Here is an 11,917-nt window from a genome sequence, read left to right on the forward strand (position 1 = left end):
ACTACTTTTTAATCATTTCTGAACAAAACAGGTCTGGCACAGACGCATAAGCTAATCCAGGTTGGAGACTGACAGACATCAGCTGTGAGGGGAGGCAGTTCACTACTGGTTTTACCTAAGACTGAAGTAAAGGGGTACAAAATATAATGAGAACAGTGAGAATCCACAGTCTGCCACAGCTATACAAAAGGTACTAGGTATGGTAGGTACTTTATTGATCTCACAGTGGGGAAATTTCTGTAATTTCTGTATCTGTAATTGCTTGTTACTTGTACTGTCATGAACAGTAACTGTTGCTTTTAATGTTTTATCTAATTTGCATTTGTAAAATTATTTGGTTCTTCTTACCATTGCTAACTCTGAGAGACGAGGCAATCCAAGTAACTTCAAAACAGTGCTGATTTATTCAAAGGATCACAGGTAAAATTAACATTACACGCTCAGGTATCTTGCACCTCCAACCTGCTCGCAGGCAGATGTAAGATGAAAGACCCTGAACCCACCAGGCCTATACATTATATCCCTTCGGTTGGGCTAGCCCCATACTACACAGAAACGTCAACCGAGACGTCTCTGTTGCCAGCTTTGCAGCTGGTCATAGCAGTAGTCAAAACATGAAGCAAATCAATGTGTGTGTGTCTGTTGATTAAGTGGTGTGTAACTAAAAACATTCTCACGACCTCTAGTAACATGTCGTGACTTAAACATAAGAACATATTATGGCTAAGGCTACAGTTCTACACGTCATAATAATAATATTAAACACCCTGTCTGCTGACAGTCATCAACTCTTCTCTCTAGTTATCCTTGACCAGATGTACCCTGTAGAAACTCATAAGCATGCCTAAGCATTTAACAGTCTAACTAGACATCCTATCTCCACTAAACATTTCTAATACATAAAGTATTTATCCAATTTCTATCTGACTAAAAATACCTAACACATTCAAATGTTTTATCTATCTATACATTTTATGTTTTATTTTTCTGTGTGCATTTTGTATGTATTTTAATATATTATCAATCTGTACATTGTGTTAAGCACTTTGAATTGCCACTGCATATGAAAATGTGTTATATACTGTAAGTAATCTTGCCTTAGTCTCTGTATGGAGTTGTTGAAAAGATGATATCCTTTAAGGCTTAATTATACCTGAAATGTGTTCTCATTAGTTAATGTTAATTATTTTTGGTAGTTTTTTTTTATTTTATTTGAAGTTAAAATGGTTTAATAATCTTGGAAATATATTAATATGATGTGAGGCTCAGTTAGGTGTGCCCAGAAACAGCTGATAAAATTGTCCTTTGAAGGGATACTTTTTACATTTATATTTGGAACACATTTCAGAGCCTGTACTTTTTTTCCTTTTACCCAAAATAAAGAGCTTGAATCAGTACTTCTACTTTTACCAGAGTATTTTTGCACAGGTATCTGTACTTATACTTGAGTAACAAATGTGGATACTTTTGCCACCTCTGCAGTTTTGCACTGCTCCAGTCAGCAACTTAATATGTTCATGTGGAAATGTTGATTTGGAGGAAAAAACAGGTTCAACATACAAAACGAGCCTAAAGACTGCATTGTATCAATATCATTATGTCCTGTACCAAAATGGTTTGGTACAAATATGTGTACCTTTACACCCCTAAGATACTATATATAGTAAAAACTCCTAGGGGAAATTTAGAGTCACCATTCAACTTAGGCTGCATGTTTCTGGACTGTGGAAGGTAGCCAGAGTACCCAGACAGAAGGCTAACTCCATGGGCCAGAGTGTTAGGTATTTTTTAGTCAGATAGATATTGGTTTGATACTTGTTGTATTAGAAATGTTTAGTGGAGACAGGATGTCTAGTTTAAACGCTTAGTCATTGTCATGAGATTTTAGCAGGGTGTACGTGGGCAAGGATAACTAGATAGAAAAGTTTGATTGTCAGCAGGCAGGATGATTATTGTTATTATTATGATATGTGTAATTGTAATCTTAATCATAATATCATCCTAGGCTTAATGTCCGGACATGTCCCTGAATGTCCTGTAGGTTCTTAGATACACACCACATAATCAACACTCACACACATTGATTTTTCTCCATGTTTTGACTACTGCTACGGTCAGCTGTAAAGCTGGCATATCAGGTGACGCCACGGTTTGACGTGCCTGTGTAGAATGGGGTTAGCCCAAACCAGATATAATGTACAGGCCTGTTGGGTTCGGGGTCTTTCATTCTTCATCTGCCTGCGCGCAGTATTGGAGATGGAAGATTTTTTCATCTTCCGGGCTGCCTGCGCGCAGTACTGGAGGTGGAAGATGCCTGGACGTGTGATGTTAATTTTGCCTGTGATCCTTTGAATAAACCAGCACGGTTATATTTTTTATATATCCAAGTGGTCTGCATCGTCTCTCAGAGTTCCTGATTGAAAGAACTGGGTAATATCTTTCAGACTGGTCCACCCAAAGGACAAAACACCCAGACATAAACAGAGTGATGTGCCTCTATGCAATTAAGTGTAGTCAGGAACGACTTGTACATTGGTGAAACTAAGCAGCCGCTCCACAAATGCATGGCCCAACACAGGAGGGCCAACTCCAGTGGACCAGAGTCAGCAGTCCACCTCCACCTGAAGGACAAAGGACATTCTTTTGAGGACAGTGAAGTCCAGATCCTCTCCAGAGAACATTGCTGGTTTGAGAGAGGAGTTAAGGAAGCTATTTTTGTAAAAATAGAACACCCCTCACTGAATAGGGGTGGTGGACTAAGACACAACTTGTCATCCATCTACAACCCTGTTTTGAGATCTCTGCCCAAACATGCCCACCAGGACAATAGGCGTGGATCCACAAGGGAGGATTCAAAGACAGGTAACGACTCTCACCGATACTGGGCTGTAACGACTCAGTCGTTAAGAGACATTGTTGGCCTTCAAAGGACTGAAACACCACTGAGGGGGATATATATCTCCGACTCAACACCAGTCAGTCAGAACTGATGAAGCCTCTTGGATGAGAGGTGAAACGTCTTCGACCTAGAAATCTAAGTCCAGTTGATTTTTTTCTAAGTTTTTTCAGTTTACTATGACCTGGATGACTGAGAATCTGCACAGACATGTTGCTACTCATTTTGGGAATGACACCCTTCAACTTGGTACGCGAGTATGAGAAAACAGTCAGGAAACTGGCTGACTACAGAAACGACCTTCGTTTCAACCTAAGATGCCGCCAACAGGACGTCTTCCCCAGAAGTGTTGGAACCAGTTCTTTTCACCATACTGACTCTGAGAGACGAAGCAGTCTGAGTAACTACAAAACAGTGCTGATTTATTCAATGAACACAGGTAAAATTAACATTACATACTCAGGAGTCTTTGCACCTCCAACATGCACGCAGGCAGCTGAAAGATGAAAAGCCCTGAAGCATAACAGGCCTATACATTATATCACTTTGGGCTAGCCCCATACTACTCAGGGACACCAAACTGTGACGTTTCCCGGTGCCAGCTTTGCAGCTGGCCAGAGCAGTAGTCAAAGCATGAAGAAAATCAATGTGTGATTGTCCGTTGATTGTGTGGTGTGTATCTAAGACATTCTGACATGACATTAAGCATAAGGAAATATTATGACTACGGTTATGGTTAAACATGAGTTAGGTATTTTTAGTCAGATAAATATTGGATAGATACTTTATGTATTAGAAATGTTTAGTGGAGATAGGATGTCTAGTTAGACTGTTAAATGCTTAGTCATGCTTATGAGTTTCTACAGGGTACATCTGGTCAAGGATAACTAGAGAGAAAAGTTGATTGTCAGCAGACAGGGTGTTTAATATTATTATTATGATGTGTATAACTGTAGCCTTAGCCATAATATGTTCTTATGTTTAATATCACGACATGTTACTAGAAGTCTGTGAGAATGTTTTTAGCTACACACCACTTAATTAACAGACACACACACATTGATTTGCTTCATGTTTTGACTACTGCTATGACCAGCTGCAAAGCTGGTAACAGAGACGTCTCGGTTGACGTTTCTGTGTAGTATGGGGCTAGCCCAACCGAAGAGATATAATGTATAGGCCTGGTGGGTTCAGGGTCTTTCATCTTACATCTGCCTGCGTGCAGGTTGGAGGTGCAAGATGCCTGAGCGTGTAATGTTAATTTTACCTGTGTTCATGGAATAAATCAGCACTGTTTTGTAGTTACTTGGACTGCCTCGTCTCTCAGAGTTAGCATGGTAAAAAGTACCGGGTACAACACATGTAATAACAATAATAATAAACCTTCTGTCTCCTAACAGTAATCAACTTTCTATCTAGTTATCCTTGAACCTGAACAACCTGGAGTACCCTTATTGGAATGACTAAGCTTTAACAGCCTGAGCTAGACATCCTGTCTACACTAAACATTTCTAATACATAAAGTGTCTAACCAATGTCTATCTGACTAAAAATACCTAACAGACGTTTGAGGAACTCTAAGTCCAATTGATTTTTTTCTAAGTTTTTTCAGCTTACTATGACCTGGATGACTGAGAATCTGCACAGACATCTGCACAAAAAGGCTGTTGGGTGGGCGTGGGCTCAAACCCAGAACCTTCTTGTTGTGAGACAATAGCACAAACCACCACTCCACTGTTCTGCCCACTGGATGTTAAATCAGCATGACCAAATTTCATAACACCAGAGTGAGACAGAAGAAGGAAGAGAGACATACTGTAGGAGAGAAAATGGGGACAGGCAGGTGAGACGGGAGTCTATCTCCTCTTCAGCGGGAGCTGTCAGCTGGTGCCGTCAGAGTGGCTATAAACAAAAAGTGTTTTCTCCCTTAACAAGCTCAACAGGACCTTCAGTGGGGAGATGACACAGAAATGCTTACTCTCCGGGGGTGACAGCCACTGTCTGCCATCAATCAGTCAGACTCACTGCGCTACCCGCAGACAATGCCTCATCAAAGGCAAAGCTCAGATTCATCAAAAGGTGAAGAAAAAAAACTAAACAGGCATGATGAAAAATACACATCAGCACTGCAAGTAAGTTAATTTTAATGTGTTCTGTGATAGGGCAGAATATGCAGGAAAAATGCAAAGACAACATCAAAAACTGTAATGTATGGTAAAAAATATTTTTGTCTTGTATAGCATTAAAATTGCAGATGTCGATGTGAGCGACCCACTATCACCGGGCATTCGCCGGGGTTTGCTCGTATACTGTATGCATGCACCTACACACAGACTAACCTAGACATTATATCCTTTGAAGCACTGTCAGTGTTTCAAAACTATGCTCTCTGTCACAGAAATCATTTGAAACACTTCTTTCAGAATGTCACAGCCCTGTTATGGGCTTTGATCAAAGCCAACAATGTCAATTTTGGGAGAACTGCTATGTAGTAATGCATGATGAAACTGTCAGAAAGTTCTTTCAGCTCACTCCCATGTGCATCTTAAAATAATCATTTGGTTTCTGCCTACACATGTCACGAAATTTTTACTTTGCAAGGATTTCCTTGATGGTTTACAGGCATTAACTGACAGGAAACAAAATGGGCTACATTTGTATGATAAAATGTCCCATATTACTGCAGGTAATTTACATGTGTAACTGATATTTGCGTCCTCTGTTAAAAGGCTTCATCTAATGATTGCCAAGATGCCTGCCACTCCTGCTGTAAATCCCATGTAAGCATGCTGGTGACACATCATTGTGTGTTATGGTAAATTTAAGAGCCAATGAAGAAACTGTTTCAAGGCTATGAGCACAAAAGTGTCCCACTTACATTTGCTTTCCTGGTTTGTGCATAATACTATAAAACAGGGAGAAAATAGATTTGAATTTGCTGTTGTGATCATTCAGTATTAATAACACCTTTTCTAAAGAAGCTCAGGCTTTATCACCTACTGAACAAACATTTATAAATTTCACAGATCACTTTTGTCACCTCACAACAGCACACAGTTACTCTGTTTATTTCCAGATTTCCATAAATAAAAATAAAAATTTTTTAAAGTTCATCAAACATAATTCTGATATACACTCTTGAAAACAACAGTAATAGTTTGCTCATCCCTGTAATGGAAACCGGGACTATTTGCTTCCCATGTGTTGAATTTCTATTTCTTCTTTGTAAAATGAGTTCGGTAATCAACACCTATCACTTATTGTGGCACGTCTTTTGTTTTCTTTTTCTTAAGTGCCAAATACATTATTGGAATAAATCTCTAAAACACACAGGCCCAGGCGACCCCTCTGTCTTACACAATATGTTTAAAAGCATCTGTTCTTTGTATCTTAGCACCAGTTAAAATGACCATAAAACTGGATGTATTTAAGTTTTGAATGCACTGTATGAGTGCTCATCATATTTATTTTAATCTCTATTTATGTACCTTTACATGTATCCACAGTAACTTTGTTCAAGGTTAAACTAGACACAACTACAGTCATGTCAGCAGCTCTGTTTACCTAGGCACAATGCTGCTTTGAGCTACGGTAAATGCTAATATCAGCATGATAATATTCTTACAAATATAATGCTAACAAATTTTTAGCAGGTATAATACTTGCCATGTTCCACATTTTAGTTTACTGTGTTGCCAATCAACACCAAACACAGGTTTAACCAGAGACTTATGGGAAAGTCATTGAAATTGTATGCGTTTGTGTTGTATGTATTTTGCATGGTAATAAATTGAAGTACTAGAGCTGTTACAAATCATCCTGGGAGGCACATAAGCATCTGCAGTAATGGGTCACAAAGGCCATTACAGTACATAATGAAGCAACCATTGTGTGCCAATCTATTTAGTGGGTGTTTAGATATTTTGCTGGATATCTGAAATATTTTACTAGCTGGTGGGGCAACAGGAAAAGTCAGGGGATCACCAGTGTAAGTAATAATTATCCTGTGGGAATCATGAATGTCTTTAAAAATAGGGTAATCCATCCAGTAGTGCCAATTAAATCTGGACAAAAAAATCCACACCACCATATACAGAACTACACTGCTACACAGGTTGATTATTACAATCCTTCACTTGTATTTGAGGAACTCTACCAGGTGGGTGAGAATTAACAATATGATCTGAGTTGACTAGCTTCCACAGCTTTAATTAGCCAACTAGTGTACAAAGAACAGGGACAAGAAAAGTGAAAAAAACACAGCCAAGGCAATTTATGTCTATAGCTAAAGATGGAGGTAAAACTTTAGTGCTTGTTCTTTTTTCAATTTGTTAACCTACTGTTAGAAATTAATAATTCATTAACATAATTATAGACATTAATGTGTTAGTAATATTTGAAGTCTGCTCTAGTGTGCTTTGCTTCAAGGTTAGAAGATAATGTTAAATCTGAAAAGTGAATCTTGACGTCAATTGTTTTCTTGTTTTAATCTTGTGTTAGATTTATGTCTCAATGATTGGTTTAGTTACACACCACGTAACAACATACTGTACACACACATGGAGTTCTTCATTTGTTCTGATTAATGCTTGACGCATGTGGAGCATAAGATAAGAGAAGGAAACGTCAGACTGTCTCCAACTCATGATGATTCTATATCTGTTTGCGTAAAGGGGTTAGCCCAAGAAATTGTATAAATGTATTAGGCTCTGTGTTCCAGGGAGCTCTCTTCTACAGCAGCCTGTCTGAAGGAGAGAGCCACATGGGTTGTGCTTTTGTGACTTTTGACTTGTGGCCTTTTTTAAATAAACCAGCACTAAAATGAAGCAAGTCGGACTCTGTCTTCATTCAGATATGTCCAATTAAAGAACTGGGGTATTACACTACCCACAGTACAACATCTTGTCCTTTGTTGTTTCTCACCAGTCCTTTCAAAGCAAGGCACCAATTTTGTTCTTAGTTTTGCTTGTTTCACCTCTCTGTCTTGTAACATGTCTATAGGTGATGACCTGCAAAGACAGGTCACTGGAGGCAAGAAATGTTCTCAGAGCATTTCATGATGAAAAGAGAGAGAGAGAGAGAGAGAGAAAGAAAACATTGTGAAGCTACATATGCTCATTCATCTTTGAATGGCCTTGGTATGCAAAAAAAAAGATAAAATACCTTAGGCATCACACCAGTCAAATCCTATCATATTCAAAACATCTGTTTTTAGAAAAGCACACATCTTTTCTCAGTAAAAAAGAAAAGGCTTCTTATCTGCACAGTAAAATTAATAGTTTGCGCTTAATGGCTGGCTAAGGGTGCCAGCAGTAAAGATGCCAAAGCAGTTTTTAATTTTGCTGATCAAAATAAGGCCACCCAAAAGTCCACTCACTTTATAAATCCAGATTTTTCTGTCTAGGTTTACACAGCACAGCTCTTGTGGATATCTTGTTGTGACTAAATCTGCTCAAGTGAAGTGTCTTCTACTTGTACAGTGTGTGCCATCAGTATCTCTTAGGTGTTGTCAGGTCTAGCGGATTATAACAGTGAGCATGGATGAGAGCAAATCTGTGGGAATGTGCTCTATAATGTTCTTTTTTCCATGTCCTACAGTGACTTGGTGGTTAAATTAGGATTGTTTAAATATTGAGGTTTGAAATAACACATTGTTTCTCACACAACTAATATGCAATGAAATGAATAAGAAAGATTCAGTACACTCAGGAATTTATCTGCTACAGCCTTATTTGGTCTGGCATGACTTAAGCTGACTCATTTTAAGTCACTTTAAAGTTTTCTTTATAATGCTAGTTAACTGATTTTATGACTCTTCTCATTTGTGTTACTGTTAATTGCTAACAAATAAACAGTAATCACCATCACTGTTCAGCAGAAGTTAAACTGTGCTACTTCTATAGGAAATGGAGTTAATTCGATTCTACCTATTGCTACTAAGCTACTAGCTCATCTTTTATCCACAAACCCAAAAATGTGAAGCTAAACACAGCCTTTGAAATGATCTATCTACACCATTATCCATCAGTAATTCTCCTCACATCTTGCTTGGCAGAGGACTGTCTGAGTCTATAGTTCAGAATGTGGCCTGCATTAGATTCCTATGAGCCTCTGTACATGGAAAATAATTCTTGAAGCAGCTGACTGGGCAGTATATCTAAATACTGGACACCACCCTGAGCCAACATAATTTAACAACACATTAATCTCTTCACTAAAGCAGTCAATAGCATATTAAGCAAGCTACAAAAGCAAAATTAATGAGAAGTAATGTGACGCCAGTCGGCAAAGTACTCCAGTGAAATCCTGAGCAGTCAGCAGGACCAGTCGTGCTAACTCATTTCTCAGCTATGTCTCTTGCTCTTGCACAGAGGGATATGCCCTTGAGTGAAGAGGTGCTCAGATTCCACAGATGTCATCCACAAATACAATCTTTCAAATGGCCAGGGACATGATCTTTAGCCTCACTTAAAATACAGCTCCCATTGTCAGACTAACAGGAGAGTGAGACAGTAAACCTGAGCACCAAGTCCCCAAAGAGTTCTGCAGAAGTGGACACTCCAGCTTCATGACAGTCTCTACAGATTAATGAAATAGAAATACCAGTGGTATTATAGCAACTCTTTAAAGTTATCATTCTTAAGGCATCAGTTCCAGTTAAGGACATCTTACTGTAAAACTACTACAGATTAAATGAAAGTGTCACTGGCATGATGATATCACGATAGCATGACTACAGAAAAAGTGAGAGCTCTTAATGGTGCTGCAAAAATACTGGACTTTCAGTTTTATTACATTAAAAAATTGTTTGATACAGCAGCACATTTGATGGCCAGAGCCTCATCATTCTCTTTAATAACTGACCAAACCTCCTTTGGCAGCAGTAACCTCAGAAAAGCTCTTCCAGCAGCTGCAGACCAGACCTGCACAATATTCAGGTAGAATTTTGGACCATTGCTTACAGAACCGTAGCAGTTCAGACATAATTTCAGGATGTCTGATGTGTACGGCTCTCCTGAGCTAATTCTGCGTCACCTTTATGGAGTTAAGGTCTGGGCTCTGAATGGGTCACTCGAAAAGGTGAGTTTTCTTGGTTTGCCATTGAGTGTAATTTACCAGCTGTTCTTAAGAACAAATTTCATCTTAAAACTCACCTGTGCAGTTTTCCCAAAAATTCTGGCATTCACCAGTGTTTTCTTATGTGGGATTTATTCTTGGGTAAGAACAAAATCCATGTACACTTAAGAACACACTTTGTGTGAAATAATTGGTTACTGTGTTTTCTTAAATTGTACACTAGCAGCCTATGTTATAGAATTAAAATTACAATTGGCTAACATTTTTACCATTATTTATATGTCTTCATAATTACTTCCAATATTTTACAAAGCATTATGGTCTTTTAAAATTAATAAACACTATACTAAAAATTACACTAAGTAATTAACTGCTTGTTTATAAAAAAGGTTTTAAAATTAATGTGACCTTTACAGGTGATTATTTATAGCTAGAATTAGGAAACAGATCACACAAAATCCAAGCATATTTAAGTGAATTTTTTTTTTATTATTTCTAATAATTTCTTTAAATATCTCAGATATTGTGGCCAGTATTGAGGTTATCTGTGAAAGGGATTGGCAGATTGTCCAGGTCCTCATCTGAGATCAGATGTGGACCAGTTGATCAGGACCTGGGTGCATGAATGTCAATTGATGATCCACCCAATGTGCTGGTCCAGCTCAGATAACTCTGGATAAGCCTGTCCTCCTACTCTTGTCAGCGTACATGTGCATTTTGTTGCCTCAGGTTTAGGCTCAAACCATTTTTTACTTTATCAGTTGTGCACCCTTCTCTATGAACAGCCTTCACTGAACGAGTGAGGGCGTCCTGTGCATCTTTTTTGTTTTATATTAAATTCACTACTGACACTACTAAATATACTAAATATATACTAAATATGACAGCTCCGGGGATTTCTTTAAGCATTTAACTGTTAATCTATGCTTCTTCTTCTTGGTGCCTTTGGCACCATTTTAGCTAGCCACAGGAGCTATAATACTAAATCATCTCCATTTTTAGGCAGTATATCTAACTGTGGCCAAATTAATGTCTAAACTCTTGATCATAAATTTAGGGGCACATTAAAAAAATAACATTAATGTTGCTGCCTTAGTGTTTCATGATGACAAAGGTAGGAACGCATGAACGTTTAATTTGGCAGAGCAGGTCGAAACCAACCACAGTTAGTGGAGGGAGACAGATGTGAGGATGATGATGTTTTGTTTGTTGGGCCTTGATGCTTTTCTTTTCTCTCTTTCTAGCCACTCACCCCAACCAGTTCAGGCAGAAAACCATCCACCAAGAGCTGGGGTCTGCTGAAGATTTCCTCTGTTAAAGAGAGGTTTTCCTCTTTGCGGTTACCAAGTGCTTGCTCAAGGGGCATTTGTTGGGTTTCTCTATGTAATAATGTAAGGTCTAGTTCTAAGTATGTAAAGTACCTGGAGGTAATTTTTGTTGATTCGAACTATACTGAGTCACAGTGAGGTGGTAAGAAAAGCAGCACTGCTAGAATTTGCACATTTGTATTTTAAAGTGTTCCTGTTCAAGGACACAAAATATGGGAGTAGAGATAAGTCACTAGAACGGTGCATGCAGTAATGTATATACACTCACTGGCCACTTTATTGGGTACACCTGTACAGTTGTAAGCACTGTGTTTATGAAGCTCAATATGTTTCAGTTTTTAGTGAAATTCTCATAAATGTATATATTCAGTTATATGTTTTTTATTGAGGTCATAGTTAAAGGTGGTGTTGTACTGGACCTTATTATATTCAGAGGTGTCTCTATAGTTTTGCCCTCCCCAGCTACATGCATGAGAGGGTCAGAATATTAGAAACACCTCTGAATATAATATGGTCCAGTACAGCATTGAATTGCACATAACTGTACATGTGTACCTAATAAAGTGGCCAGTGAGTGTATATCTCAATTAAGCATTTGAAAAATTTACATACCAGA

This window comes from Monopterus albus, unplaced genomic scaffold, assembly GCF_001952655.1.
Source record: "Monopterus albus unplaced genomic scaffold, M_albus_1.0 scaffold186.1, whole genome shotgun sequence".
Taxonomy (NCBI): Eukaryota; Metazoa; Chordata; class Actinopteri; order Synbranchiformes; family Synbranchidae; genus Monopterus; species Monopterus albus.